A 14100-nucleotide genomic window follows, 5' to 3' on the forward strand; every position below is an offset into this window, starting at 1 on the left:
TCTTGTCCTATTCATTTATTTGTAAACCTGCCTGAAGAAGGAGCCCCTGTGCTCTGGAACCTTGCAAATATATATATTTCTGGTCAGCCAATATAGGTATCACTCCGAGAATACTTTTGTCATTACTAGGCATAAAAGTATTTACATTGGCTCAGGAAAACAGATGCCCGCAGCTTTTGAATAGGTTCTTTCCAGCATCCTCTATGTTGTGCTGGTGATGTGGGACTGGGGATGGCACTATGACTCATATATGGTGGTCATGTCACCTTTTACAGCCATTTTGGCAAGCGATCTTTAAGATTTATTTCCAAGTTATGAGCATTAGAGGATCCCCTCTCCTCAAGTAGCACTTATTTCCTTACTTCCTGGAACCATGTCCTCATCTAAGAAAGATATTCGGAGATTCTTCCTCACTGCTGCTCATTCTATCACCCCCAGGCATTGGAAATGTTCCACAATCCCTACTACCAGAGAATGCATAGATGAACTAAAAAATGTAGAACAAATGGAATCTCTTATGGCATATGATTATGACAGCTTGGACTTCCATGCCAGAATTTGGTTTGCGTGGTCATCTTTTAACGAACCCCTTAACCCCCAGGCCATTTTTCATTTTTGCGTTGTCGTTTTTTTGCTCCCCCTCTTCCCAGAGCCATAACTTTTTTTTAATCTTTTGGTCAACATGGCCATGTGAGAGCTTGCTTTTTGTGGGACAAGTTGTACTTTTGAATGCCACCATTGGTTTTAATATATCATGTACTGGAAAACGGGAAAAAAAATCCAAGTGCAGTGAAATTGCAAACAAAAGTGCAATATCACAGTTGTCTTTTTTTTTTTAATTTTCCATGTTCACCAAATGCTAAAACTGACCTGCCATTATGATTCTCCAGCTCATTACGAGTTCATAGACACCAAACATGTCTAGGTTCTTTTATTATTTAAGAGGTGGGAAAAAAAAACAAAAGTTTGTTAAAAAAAAAAACAATTGCGCTATGTTCCGAGACATGTAGCGTCTCCATTTTTCGTGATCTCGGGTTGGGTGAGGGCTTATTTTTTGCCTGCCGAGCTGCAGATACGATCTTTATATCACCTGTTATTGCATTTTAATGCAATGCTGCAGTGACCAAAAAAAGTAATTCTGGCGGTTTGACTTTTTTTCTCGTTACACCATTTAACGATCGTGTTAATACTTTTTTTACATGTAGGTACGAGGACCGTATGCACTATCACGTGAGGGTGCTCGGGTAGGATCCCACACCATATATCAGTATAAAAGAAACCCGGCACTCAACTTATGGTGAATCTCGTAGGATTTAATAAAGCAAGAAACGTTTCGGCCTATATTGGCCTTCTTCAGTCAACGTGCTGCCTTTGGGAGCTATAGAAAATAGGGCAGTGAAATCTGCCAGTGCTGTAAATCAGAGAATTATGATATGTACAGGCTCGCAGGGTCCGGCTGTATAGGGCAAGATGAGGTCCTCAGTAGCCTGAGAGGAGGTGGAACGGAGTGCATGCGAGTCCTGGCGACGCGGTATCTTGGGACAAGCGGTGGATACCGCGTCGCCAGGACTCGCATGCACTCCGTTCCACCTCCTCTCAGGCTACTGAGGACCTCATCTTGCCCTATACAGCCGGACCCTGCGAGCCTGTACATATCATAATTCTCTGATTTACAGCACTGGCAGATTTCACTGCCCTATTTTCTACAGCTCCCAAAGGCAGCACGTTGACTGAAGAAGGCCAATATAGGCCGAAACGTTTCTTGCTTTATTAAATCCTACGAGATTCACCATAAGTTGAGTGCCGGGTTTCTTTTATATTAATACTTTTTTTACATTGACAGATCGAGCAATTCTGAACCCGGCGATACCAAATATGTGTATGCTTGATTTTTTCTTTATTTTGAATGGGGCGATAGGAAGGGTGATTTTAACTTTCATATATTTTTATATTTTTAAAAACATTTTTTTTAACTTTTGGAATGCTTCAATAGCCTCCATGGGAAACTTGAAGCTGGCATAATCTGATCGGCTCTGCTACATACAGGCGATGATCAGATCGTCTGTATGTAGCAGAATTGCTCACTTGCTATGACTGCCGACTGCCAGGCAGAGCTCATAGCAATCCGGCAGGGACAACCATAGAGGTCTGCTGGAGACCTCTGGTCGTCATGCCAACCAATCGGTGTCACACTGTGTGCTTGCTGGAAGCGCAAGATAAATGCCACTGTCAGAAATTGACAGTGGCATTTAACTAGTTAACAGCTGCGTGTGGATCGCGATTCCACCCGTGGCTGTTGTGGGCACATGTCAGCTGTATATATCAGCTGTCATGCGCCCGGAAAGGTGCGAGGTCAGCGCCGGAACCCGCACCAAACAAGGGGAGTCCGACATCGATGTACTATTACGCCCCATGTCGGAAAGAGGTTAAAGAGGGTCCTCGATTTTAGTAATGGCTCTCCCATTTTCTCTAGATTATACGTATTACTAGGCCTATTTGTGCAGATCTTTTTATTCTCCCCCCTCCGTCTCTCTTTCTTCTTTCTCTTTTTCTTTTCCTCTTATCTTAAATTGAACCCATTAATCTTAACTCATTATTGCTTCTTTTAAGTATCATATCAATCCACGTTAAAGTTTAATCTCATTATGAAATCTCACTTTATACAAAAGGTCAGTCCATATCATGGATTGAAATCAATAGTTTACTTTGTAAGATGTTTGCATATGTTCATGATATTGTTTGTACATTATGTAAGTTGAAAATTTTGTTTGATTATATGATCATATTGTATGCCTATACATCACCCAAAATATAATAAAAACGTTTTTCTGAAAAATGATGTAGGGCATGATCCGATTCTCTTAGATTAGGAGATGGAGAAAACATTGACTTACATGGCCGAGTGGAGTCCGAATACCTCAGGAATGCTGACATTTTTTCCTCAGACTGGCTTTGTTAGAGGAAACATTGGACATGTGTTCGGCCCTGTCACATTGGTCCGAGTGTGATCTGATGTTTTGTCGGACAGATGATATGGTCCTCTGCATGAGCCATTAGTATGTAGATATACTCCACCTTCTGCCCTGAACCACGACATAATGATGTTATTTGTAGATTTTGCTAACAAACCTCATTTGCAATGGGGGTTGAATAATTTTGATTGCATCTATAGCAGTTTGAAATGAAAGGAATGGTCCAATGATAGCTGTGGTGCGGTGACCCACGTTACAGCCAGGGGGCGCTGTGTGTGTGTGCTTCAAGATGCGCTTGGAGGCATAAATGTGATGAGACTAAGTCCAGCAGGAGTGTTAATGGCCGGTGTGTGTGTTGCAGAGGAAGACACTCTGTGCTGTCAATCTGAAGTTTGGTTGGTGTGCTGGGACCTGAAGTCCCACAAGTAGTTGTGTAATGCTAATGGGAGATTGGCAGGGATAGCTATGAGAGATGGGAGGGTCAGACTAGCCACACACACCCACACTCCCACCCAGGGGAGTGGTTACAGGTATGTAATGTGACCAGGGTGTGGGTCGCATGTGCTTGTGTGGGTCCTGTGTATGGATCCGTTTGGTCCATGTGCAAGGTCCTGGACGGTCGGTGTTGGAGACTCCTGGTATTGGAGAAGTCCTGCAAGCACCTGAGACCGTGGACCTGATGTACGGTCAGTGTTGGATTGTCCTGGTATGGGCTGGAGTCCTGGAGGCACTGAGACCGTGAGTCCTGCAATAGCCTGGGTGTTGGATTGTCCTGAAGTGGACTGGAGTCCTGGAAGCACTGCTGAGGCTATGGACTGAATGCTCGAGGTGTTGGATTGTCCTGGTATGGGCTGGAGTCCTGCCAGCACCTGGGAAGAGTGAGTCCTGCAATAGCCCATGTGTTGGATTGTCCTGGGATGGACTGGAGTCCTGGAAGCACTGCTGGGGCTATGGACTGAATGCTTGAGGTGTTGGATTGTCCTGGTATGGGCTGGAGTCCTGCAAGCACCTGGTAAGAGTGTGAGTCCTGGAATGGTCAGAGTGTTGGATTATCCGCGGATGGACTGGAGTCCTGTAAGCACCTGGTGAGACCATGGACTGATGGCCTGTGTGTTGAAAGTGCCTGTGACTGGACTTCCTGGAAGCGCATGGAAAGGCTGCATCTACAGAGCCTGAGACGGTTTCTGTGTTGGGGAAGCTACAGTTCTTACTGTGGGTCTGGAGTATCCGAGGTGCCCTGGTCACAAGGACGGTGATCCCAGTGAGGCAGTTTCCCTGTGAACCAGCACTGGCAGGAGTCAGTGTGTGGAGCCGGAGCTCCTGTGAGGTAATCCCTGGTATGGGAAAAACCTGTGATATACGGCAGAGACGTATCTGCCATTGGAACAGACTGTCGGAGTTTAACATGTTCCATTGATGCATGTAATGAACTGTAATGGAGAGAGATACCAGTGTTACCACTGAAGGCAATGTAAAACCGTATGTGATATGCTGATATGGCGGTATAATGAACTGTTTGTGTTATGGTTTATGACGTTTAATAAACCGGAATAGACTGTTTAAGTGGAGAAATCGTGCCTGAGTGCTTAAATCCCATGCCAAGCGAGTGTCCCCCAACACACTCAGGTAGCGTATCACCACATTTGGTGTTTCGAATGCGGGCAACAATCCAGGACGCACGTGCAGAGTTAATGCCTGTAACTCGGCGGGGTTACGAAGGTGACAAGCATCTTGCTGTGGATCAGTGAGTCCACGAAGGTGACAAGCATCTTGCTGTGGAACGGCGGGTCCACGAAGGTGACAAGCGGCTTGCTGTGGATCGGCGGGTCCACGAAGTTTGCGGTGGAGCCGTGCAGAGCCTTGTGGAGCGTAGCTGCAGTTGCAGCAAGAGGTTCAGCAGCAGCGGCTTGTGATTGCCGGCAGGAGCTGGTGAAGAGTTGAAGGGAAAAAAAAAACAAAAACATTTTTTTTTGTTTTTGTTTGCAGATTCTTAAAGGGCCAGTGCAAGGCCAGAGTCACATTGGTGTACTGTGCGAACTGGGGCCTGAAAGTACTGTGAGGAGTCCACGGGGTGTACCCCAGGGAAGGGGTGGTGTCCCTAAAAGGGTAGTGTCCCAAAAATGGTGCGGAAAACCCAAACAAGGATGATTGCCCAAAAGGGGGCGGAGTCCCAAAAAAAGGGGCGGCATCCAAAACAGGGATGATTGCTAAAGAGGGGGTGGAGTCCCAAAAGGGGGTAATGACTCTAAAGGGGGCGAATTCCCAAAAGCGGGCGGTAACCCAAATAGGGGTGGTGGCAAGAAAAAAAAAACTGGCGGCGAATGCACCATTGGACTGTAGTCGGTAGCAACGTAATTCGTGCTATACAGGTCCGTACTATACGGTGAATCGCTCAATGTTTTATCACGACAGTGTTCCTTTTCGTTGGATGGAGAATGTGTGATGGTGCTGATAGACTCAGGGAGTGGAGTGTCTTGGATGAGGACCCCTCATGAGTGCACTGTGTCGCCTGGGATAGGGACAAGAGTGAATGACACAGGTGGGGACATTAAAGGACGTTTGACAGCCTGCCTCTACATTGACTGTGACATGTCATTGCCAGTAGGAACCACTAGGGCTGAGTACAATGGTGTGCTGATAGAAGCACTGACGCAGTGGAATGATAGTGCTCCACAAGGTGACGTCAGGATGACTGTGGTAGCTATGCCAGACTATATGACCAGAGAGAAGTGTGGGTCTGACCAACTCTGGGACTTGGCAGAGGTGAGCAGAAATGTTGACCAGAAAGGGTCTGGTGACACAGACGGATGGTGACTCAAGGGTTGAAGCCCAAGGCCGTCAAACTGACTGCTGGGGGCAGGGAGGCCTGTCAAAGATGACGTAGGTACCGGGTATCGGGACCCCGGGTTTATGTCATGTGTCCACCCCAATAGGGTTGAACAAAGGGGGGAGGTATGTGGTGCGGTGACCCACGTTACAGCCAGGGGGCGCTGTGTGTGTGTGCTTCAAGATGCGCTTGGAGGCATAAATGTGATGAGACTAAAGGTACCGTCACACTAAGCGACGCTGCAGCGATACAGACAACGATGCCGATCGCTGCAGCGTCGCTGTTTGGTCGCTGGAGAGCTGTCACACAGACCGCTCTCCAGCGATCAACGATGCCGAGGTCCCTGGGTAACCAGGGTAAACATCGGGTTGCTAAGCGCAGAGCCGCGCTTAGTAACCCGATGTTTACCCTGGTTACCAGTGTAAAATGTAAAAAAACAAACAGTACATACTCACCTTTGCGTCCCCCGGCGTCCGCTTCCTGCACTGACTGAGTGCCGGCCCTAACAGGAGAGCGGTGACGTCACCGCTGTGCTGTGCTTTCACTTACGGCCAGCGCTCAGTCAGTGCAGGAAGCGGACGGCGAGGGACGTGTGACAGACATCAGAAGGTGAGTATGTAGTGTTTGTTTTTTTACATTTTACACTGGTAACCAGGGTAAACATCGGGTTACTAAGCGCGGCCCTGCGCTTAGTAACCCGATATTTACCCTGGTTACCATTGTAAAACATCGCTGGTATCGTTGCTTTTGCTGTCAAACACAACGATACACGGCGATCTGACGACCAAATAAAGTTCTGAACTTTAATCAATGACCAGCGATATCACAGCAGGATCCTGATCGCTGCTGCGTGTCAAACACAACGATATCGCTATCCAGGACGCTGCAACGTCACGGATCGCTAGCGATATCGTTTAGTGTGACAGTACCTTAAGTCCGGCAGGAGTGTTAATGGCCGGTGTGTGTGTTGCAGAGGAAGACACTCTGTGCTGTCAATCTGAAGTTTGGTTGGTGTGCTGGGACCTGTAGTCCCACAAGTAGTTGTTACATAGTTACATAGCTATTAAGGTTGAAGGAAGACTGTAAGTCCATCTAGTTCAACCCATAGCCTAACATGCCCTAACATGTTGATCCAGAGGAAGGCAAAAAAAACCCATGTGGCAAAGAGTAACTCCACCATGGGGAAAAAAATTCCTTCCCGACTCCACATACGGCAATCAGACTAGTTCCCTGGATCAACGCCTTATCAAGGAATCTAGTGTATATACCCTGTAACATTATACTTTTCCAGAAAGGCATCCAGTCCCCTCTTAAATTTAATTAATGAATCACTCATTACAACATCATACGGCAGAGAGTTCCATAGTCTCACTGCTCTTACAGTAAAGAATCCGCGTCTGTTATTATGCTTAAACCTTCTTTCCTCCAGACATAGAGCATGCCCCCTTTTCCCTGTCTCAGGTCTATGATTAAAAAGATCATCAGAAAGGTCTTTGTACTGTCCCCTCATATATTTATACATTAAAATAAGATCACCCCTTAGTCTTCGTTTTTCCAAACTAAATAGCCCCAAGTGTAATAACCTATCTTGGTATGGCAGACCCCCCAGTCCTCTAATAACCTTGGTCGCTCTTCTCTGCACCCGCTCCAGTTCAGCTATGTCTTTCTTATACACCGGAGACCAGAACTGTGCACAGTATTCTAAGTGTGGTCGAACTAGTGACTTGTCCCACAAGTAGTTGTGTAATGCTAATGGGAGATTGGCAGGGCTAGTTATGAGAGATGGGAGGGTCAGACTAGCCACACACACCCACACTCCCACCCAGGGGAGTGGTTACAGGTATGTAATGTGACCAGGGTGTGGGTCGCATGTGCTTGTGTGGTTCCTGTGTATGGATCCGTTTGGTCCATGTGCAAGGAGACTCCTGGTATTGGAGAAGTCCTGCAAGCACCTGAGACCGTGGACCTGATGTACGGTCAGTGTTGGATTGTCCTGGTATGGGCTGGAGTCCTGGAGGCACTGAGACCGTGAGTCCTGCAATAGCCTGGGTGTTGGATTGTCCTGAAGTGGACTGGAGTCCTGGAAGCACTGCTGAGGCTATGGACTGAATGCTCGAGGTGTTGGATTGTCCTGGTATGGGCTGGAGTCCTGCAAGCACCTGGTAAGAGTGTGAGTCCTGGAATGGTCAGAGTGTTGGATTATCCGCGGATGGACTGGAGTCCTGTAAGCACCTGGTGAGACCATGGACTGATGGCCTGTGTGTTGAAAGTGCCTGTGACTGGACTTCCTGGAAGCGCATGGAGAGGCTGCATCTACAGAGCCTGAGACGGTTTCTGTGTTGGGGAAGCTACAGTTCTTACTGTGGGTCTGGAGTATCCGAGGTGCCCTGGTCACAAGGACGGTGATCCCAGTGAGGCAGTTTCCCTGTGAACCAGCACTGGCAGGAGTCAGTGTGTGGAGCCGGAGCTCCTGTGAGGTAATCCCTGGTATGGGAAAAACCTGTGATATACGGCAGAGACGTATCTGCCATTGGAACAGACTGTCGGGGTTTAACATGTTCCGTTGATGCATGTAATGAACTGTAATGGAGAGAGATACCAGTGTGACCACTGAAAGCAATGTAAAACCGTATGTGATATGCTGATATGGCGGTATAATGAACTGTTTGTGTTATGGTTTATGACGTTTAATAAACCGGAATAGACTGTTTAAGTGGAGAAATCGTGCCTGAGTGCTTAAATCCCATGCCAAGCGAGTGTCCCCCAACACACTCAGGTAGCGTATCACCACATAGCATATCGATGATTTATCTATTGGCTAGTTCATAAATATCAGATCGGTGGAGTCCGAAACCCAGCACCAATCATATGCCAATAGCTTGTGTCTGTATAACTCCTTTAACTTCAAACTGTTATATTTGCAGTCAAAAATATTCAACCCCCATTATAAATTAGGTTCTCTAGCGAAATCAACTTTCTGCTATTGGCAATTAACCAATGAAACAATATTAATGTTGAAAGCTCAAATCAACTAATATAACAAGTGGTTTCTCTAAATTCAGCACAAAATGTCAATTTTAATAACTTTTGCAGTCTCAGAATTATTGGACACCTTCAAGACAAGTCTTTAGCACTTATTAGAGCACCTTTGACTGCTATGACCTGCTGTAAATGTGATGTATTTCCAGAATTCAGCTTCTGGCAGCATTATTGAACATTCTTAGACCATTACTGATGGGCAATGACCTCCAAGTCACTAATATTCTTGGGTTTGAGTGATGCAACCCCCTTCTTCAAATCCCACAATTTAAATAGTTTGTATGTGATTGGTTTATTGCAAACAGGACGAGAGATTACCTCGAACGTAATCTAACAGACAGTACGGATCACCATTTTTATTATTTTTTTTAAAGTGAAGATGCTTGCCCAAAGCCAATACATTATAAAGCTAAGATTGGTAGGGTGAGATTCTGTTCTGCCGTACTATATTTCTTCATTTTTTAAATGATTCCCAGTATGATGGAAATTCGGTAAAGGGGTTAAATAAACATGCACGTTCTGCTTCCTTTCTTCTGTAGCTTGTTCTGTTTTCCAGCATAATGTGGTTACAGAATTAAACATTAACATTCATTAACTATACGTGGAATTTTTCTGCTACGTTTTATTGTGTATTCTGTTTCTTTTTCCTATGTAGCTTCATTAAATTGCTGTATATTATGCACTGATCAGCCACAATTAGGGTATACAGTGCTATGTAAAAGTTTGGGAACCCCTGGTCAAAATACTGTTAGTCTGAGCAGTTAAGCAAGTTGAAGATTAAATGATCTCTAAAAGGACTAAAGTTAAAGATTAATACATATTTGTATCTGATATGTATCTGATTTGTATCTGATGTATGATATGAATTGTATCCTTTGTACTTTAGGCAAAAAAAATATTGTTAAGTTTTTCCATTTTTTTAAATTACAAAAAAAGAAAATGGGCTGATGCAAAAGTTTGGGCATCATTGGAGATTTGTGTGCTCAGATAACTTTGAGCAAAGTTTCAGACTTTAATTAGCCTGTTCGTGTTATAACTTGTTCACTATCATTGTTAGGAAAGGCCAGGTGATGCAAATTTCTCAGCTTTATAAAAACCCAGCTTCCTTTAACCATGTGCCAAAAAAAACGCAGCCATGAATGAAAATAGTGGAGGCCCACAAAGCAGGAGAAGGCTATAAGAAGATAGCAAAGCGTTTTCAAGTTGCGCTTTCCTCAATTCAAAATATTATTAATAAATCATAGTTAACAAGAACAGAGGAGGTCAAGATAAAGTCTGGAAGACCAAACAAAATATCAAGACAGCTGCTCATAGGATTGCTAGAAAGGCAAATCAAAACCCCCGACTGACTGCAAAAGACCTCCAGAAAGATTTAGCAGACTCTGGAGATGTGGTACATTGTTCTACTGTTCAGAGACATCTGCACAAATATGGCCTTCAAGAAAAAGTCATCAGAAGAAAACCTCTCCTGCATCATCACCATACAATTCAGCATCAGAAGTATGCAAAAGAACATCTAAAAGAGCCTGATACATTTTGGAAACAAGTCCTGTGTACATATGAGGTTAAAATAAAACTCTTTTGCCACAATGATCAAAGATTTGTGTGGGGAAAAGAGGGCACATAATTTCAGGAAAAAAACATCTCGCCAACCATTAATCATGGGGGTGGATCAATCATACTTTGGTGTTGGGTTGCAGCCAATGGCACAAGGAACATTTCACAAGTAGAAGGAAGAATGGATTCAATGAAATTGCAAAAAAATCCTTGATGGAAACATAGCACCATCTGTAAAAAAAAAGAAATTTCTCTCACAGTGAACTTCAGTGAATTCACTGAGCTCAGCGCTGGACCGTGAGACTTTTTCTCATGGTGCGAGCGGGGATCTCACTGAGGTCACTGCAGTTCATTGGCCCGGCTGGGAACGTAACCCCAGTGACCCATAGGTAACCTTGATGATGTCATCGCTAGTCACTGATGCTGCACTCACAGCAGTTCATTCTCCTGTGGTTTTCAACCTGGATGGTCACATCTTGGCACCATCCAGGTTCTTAACCATTTCTCGCAGACATGAATTACGGTGTGGGACAGAACATCGGACAGGTGAGGGATATGGTTGTTTTTTATTTTTTTTTACAGGAGACCAGGGCTTTAATGAAATGGGCATTGGGTGAGTATTATTGCTGTTTATTATTTATGTTTTTTTTTTTACAGGGGAAGAGAACTTCAATGGAATGGGCGTAAGGTGAGTATAACTGTGTTTGTTATTTTTAAATGAATATGTAAAATGGTGTGTAGTTTTATTTCAAATAAAGGACTTTATTCTGGCTGTGTATTTATTTACAATATAGATGCCTCTCCATTACTAACCTGTGGGCTTGATGTCACCTGACAATATAAAGGTGACATCAAAACCACAAATATTAACTTCAGTTGCCACCGCCACAGGGGAAGTGGGAAGAGCAAAGCGCCAGAATTGGTGCATATAATAGATATGCTTCTTCTGGGGTGGCTGTGGGCTACTATTTTTAGACAGGGGGGAATATTCATGACCCCTTATCAGCCTGAGACTACCAACCCCAAGCTGTTTTTTTTATTATTTTAAATAGTTTAACAAAATGGCATGGGGATCCCTGTATTTTTGATAACCAGCCATGATAAAGCTGACAGCTCATGGTTGCAGCCTGCAATTATCAGTTTTTCCATGTTGGTTATCAAAAATACAGGGGAACCCACATCATTTTTCAAATTTATTTATTTATAGCGCAGTCGCCGCCTGATGAATATTCCCATCAAATTCGATCTGTGTTGACAGCAGAGATGATCTTTAATAACAACTGAATTGCACAGTTGCTGTATTTTTGTAAGCACTTTGCCATTTTAACAATTTATGATCCTGATAAAACCCATATAAAGTTCTTGAAAAAAAAGGTGCATGTCACAAATTGAAATCTAAAACATCATGTGAGAAATAATAGACCTTCCCTTGTGCACCCCTCTGCTCCCAACAGCCAGTTCTAATAAACATGTAAATGGAAAGTTTCAAATGCTATTCTTGTGTATTCTTTTCAGGAGCAAACTGCTCCCCTAGCGCTTGACTTTCTGCTTGCAAGGGGCATTGTGCTACTGAAGATTTACAGTCCAGACCAATGCTATGGTCATTCTGCTAGGTAAATTGCAAAGTTGGCTGTTTTATACAAGCACTTTGCAATGTTATTTAAAGCGTAAATAAACTTAAAGGAACTCTGTCACCTGAATTTGGAGGGAACAATTTTCAGCCATAGGGGCGGGGTTTTCGGGTGTTTGATTCACCCTTTCCTTACATGCTGGCTGCAATATGGGATTGAAGTTCATTCTCTGTCCTCCGGAGTACATGCCTGCACAAGGCAATCTATTGCGCAGGCGGTGGCTGATGAATACTCCCATCAGCCGCTGCCTGCTCTCGCTGTTATCAACTCTCAACATTCTCCCCTGCTCACGCTGATTGCAGCACGAGCATGGGAGAATGATGGAAGCTGTTTTCAGCACCCAGTGCTGGGGAACAGCCTGAACTGTACCGCTGCTTCCCAGGCTCCGGTATGTGTGGTACTAATGCGGCACATGGTTGCCACAAGTATTATACAAATGGACACTGATATCTTTAGTACTGGAGAAAATTACCAGCCCCCAGCATCCGCTTCTCCCAGAGCAGTTCTAATCATAGCTCTCACTGTCTGGAGTTGTGTGCTTGGAGAGAGCTGATCAAGAGATTACACAGCTGTAAAAGTATTGACAGCTGAAACACGCTGCCCGATCCAGATGCACCATGTCTCCGACCCTGGCCGTATGATCTCAGTCAGGTATGTTTGATTCTGAAATGCAGCAGATTTTCAAACCTGTGGGGGAAAGAGCCGTATGGGAGACTAGTCAAAAAGGCAAGTCTTTTCCCTCTCTATCGCCAATGACTGATAGGTCTTTTCCTATACTCGTGCACAGGGAGAGACCTGTCACTCAAGGGGAGCAGGTAGGTGGAAGCCACCAGGGACCGTACGACTAGTCTCATGCGCAGCTTGGTCCTTGGCGGCTTTTAAAATATAACTTTCTCTGAACCTTTGCAGCACTTCAGGGTGAAACATACCTGTCTGAGATCATACCTCCTGATCTGTGCTGTCCATGGATCGGGCCTCAGGTATCCCGTCAGGTTCACTGTAATCTACAACTACCAAGTGCTTATCACAGACTTGTATATGCTGACATCTAGTGGCTACTTGTAGAACTTTTTACACTGTCTCCTGGTTATCAGCCTATATTTACACTTAGGACTTTTACTATTATCTTGCCCCCATTAGTTTGAGTTTCCTATCACAAACCCAGCTGATCTCATTACAAATAACATGCTAAAAGAGAGCGCACCCCACTAATAAAAGAAGGCTTTATTACCTAAAAGATACAGTTTGATTCGCTCTCTACTTTAAACGGAAAAATTGTGGTAACTTCTAAAAGAGACGCGCGACCGTATTGAAATTAGGACTGTACGTACCCTGGAGAAATTCAGGCTATGACCCCAGACCTCCAGTGGAATACGTTCTACAATATGGAGCGTGCTTGGATGAGAACGGTGGATATTTTCAACACCTGCTTTAAAAACATGTTAAGGAAATCCTTAAAACGTGACATGGTGAGGTCTGGGATGGGGGAAACACTGGACTGGACGATCACAGGATAAAGGATCTGCCCCAATAGATCAGATGTATCACAGCGCCCGGACAGCATGACAGGCATCAGAGACATTTGTGGCATATCCTCTGGGGAGACAACCCCTTTAAGGCCACTTTGCGACTCTGAGCCAGGCTTTGTGGCATGAAATGAGAGGGGCTGTCCATCGCAAATGCCAGAGGCTTCTTGGTCCTCCCGCATGATCTGAGGGGCACGCTGGGCACTACCAGGTCAGACAGCACCAACGCCAGGGCTTCTGTGCACCAGGACCATTCATACCCATGTGGCACCTGTGGCGAGTGATGCTACGTTCGGAGGCAAGAAAGGATAACTGCATCCAGGTACCACAAACATGCAACACATTCATACTCCAGGCCACCAGGGGGAGCTTTTGATCCCATTTAATAGTTGACTCCCCATATATATATATATATACTGGTAGTCTATAGGGAAAGTTAGTCAGTTCCTGACACAGTCAGTTCCAGACAGCCGTCAGAGGACAGAGGGTTCACAGAGCTGTGCATGCCCACAGAGCTGCAGCTCCCAGAAAGAGACATTTTGAAAGTG

This window comes from Ranitomeya variabilis, chromosome 7 (genome assembly GCF_051348905.1).
Source record: "Ranitomeya variabilis isolate aRanVar5 chromosome 7, aRanVar5.hap1, whole genome shotgun sequence".
Lineage (NCBI taxonomy): Eukaryota > Metazoa > Chordata > Amphibia > Anura > Dendrobatidae > Ranitomeya > Ranitomeya variabilis.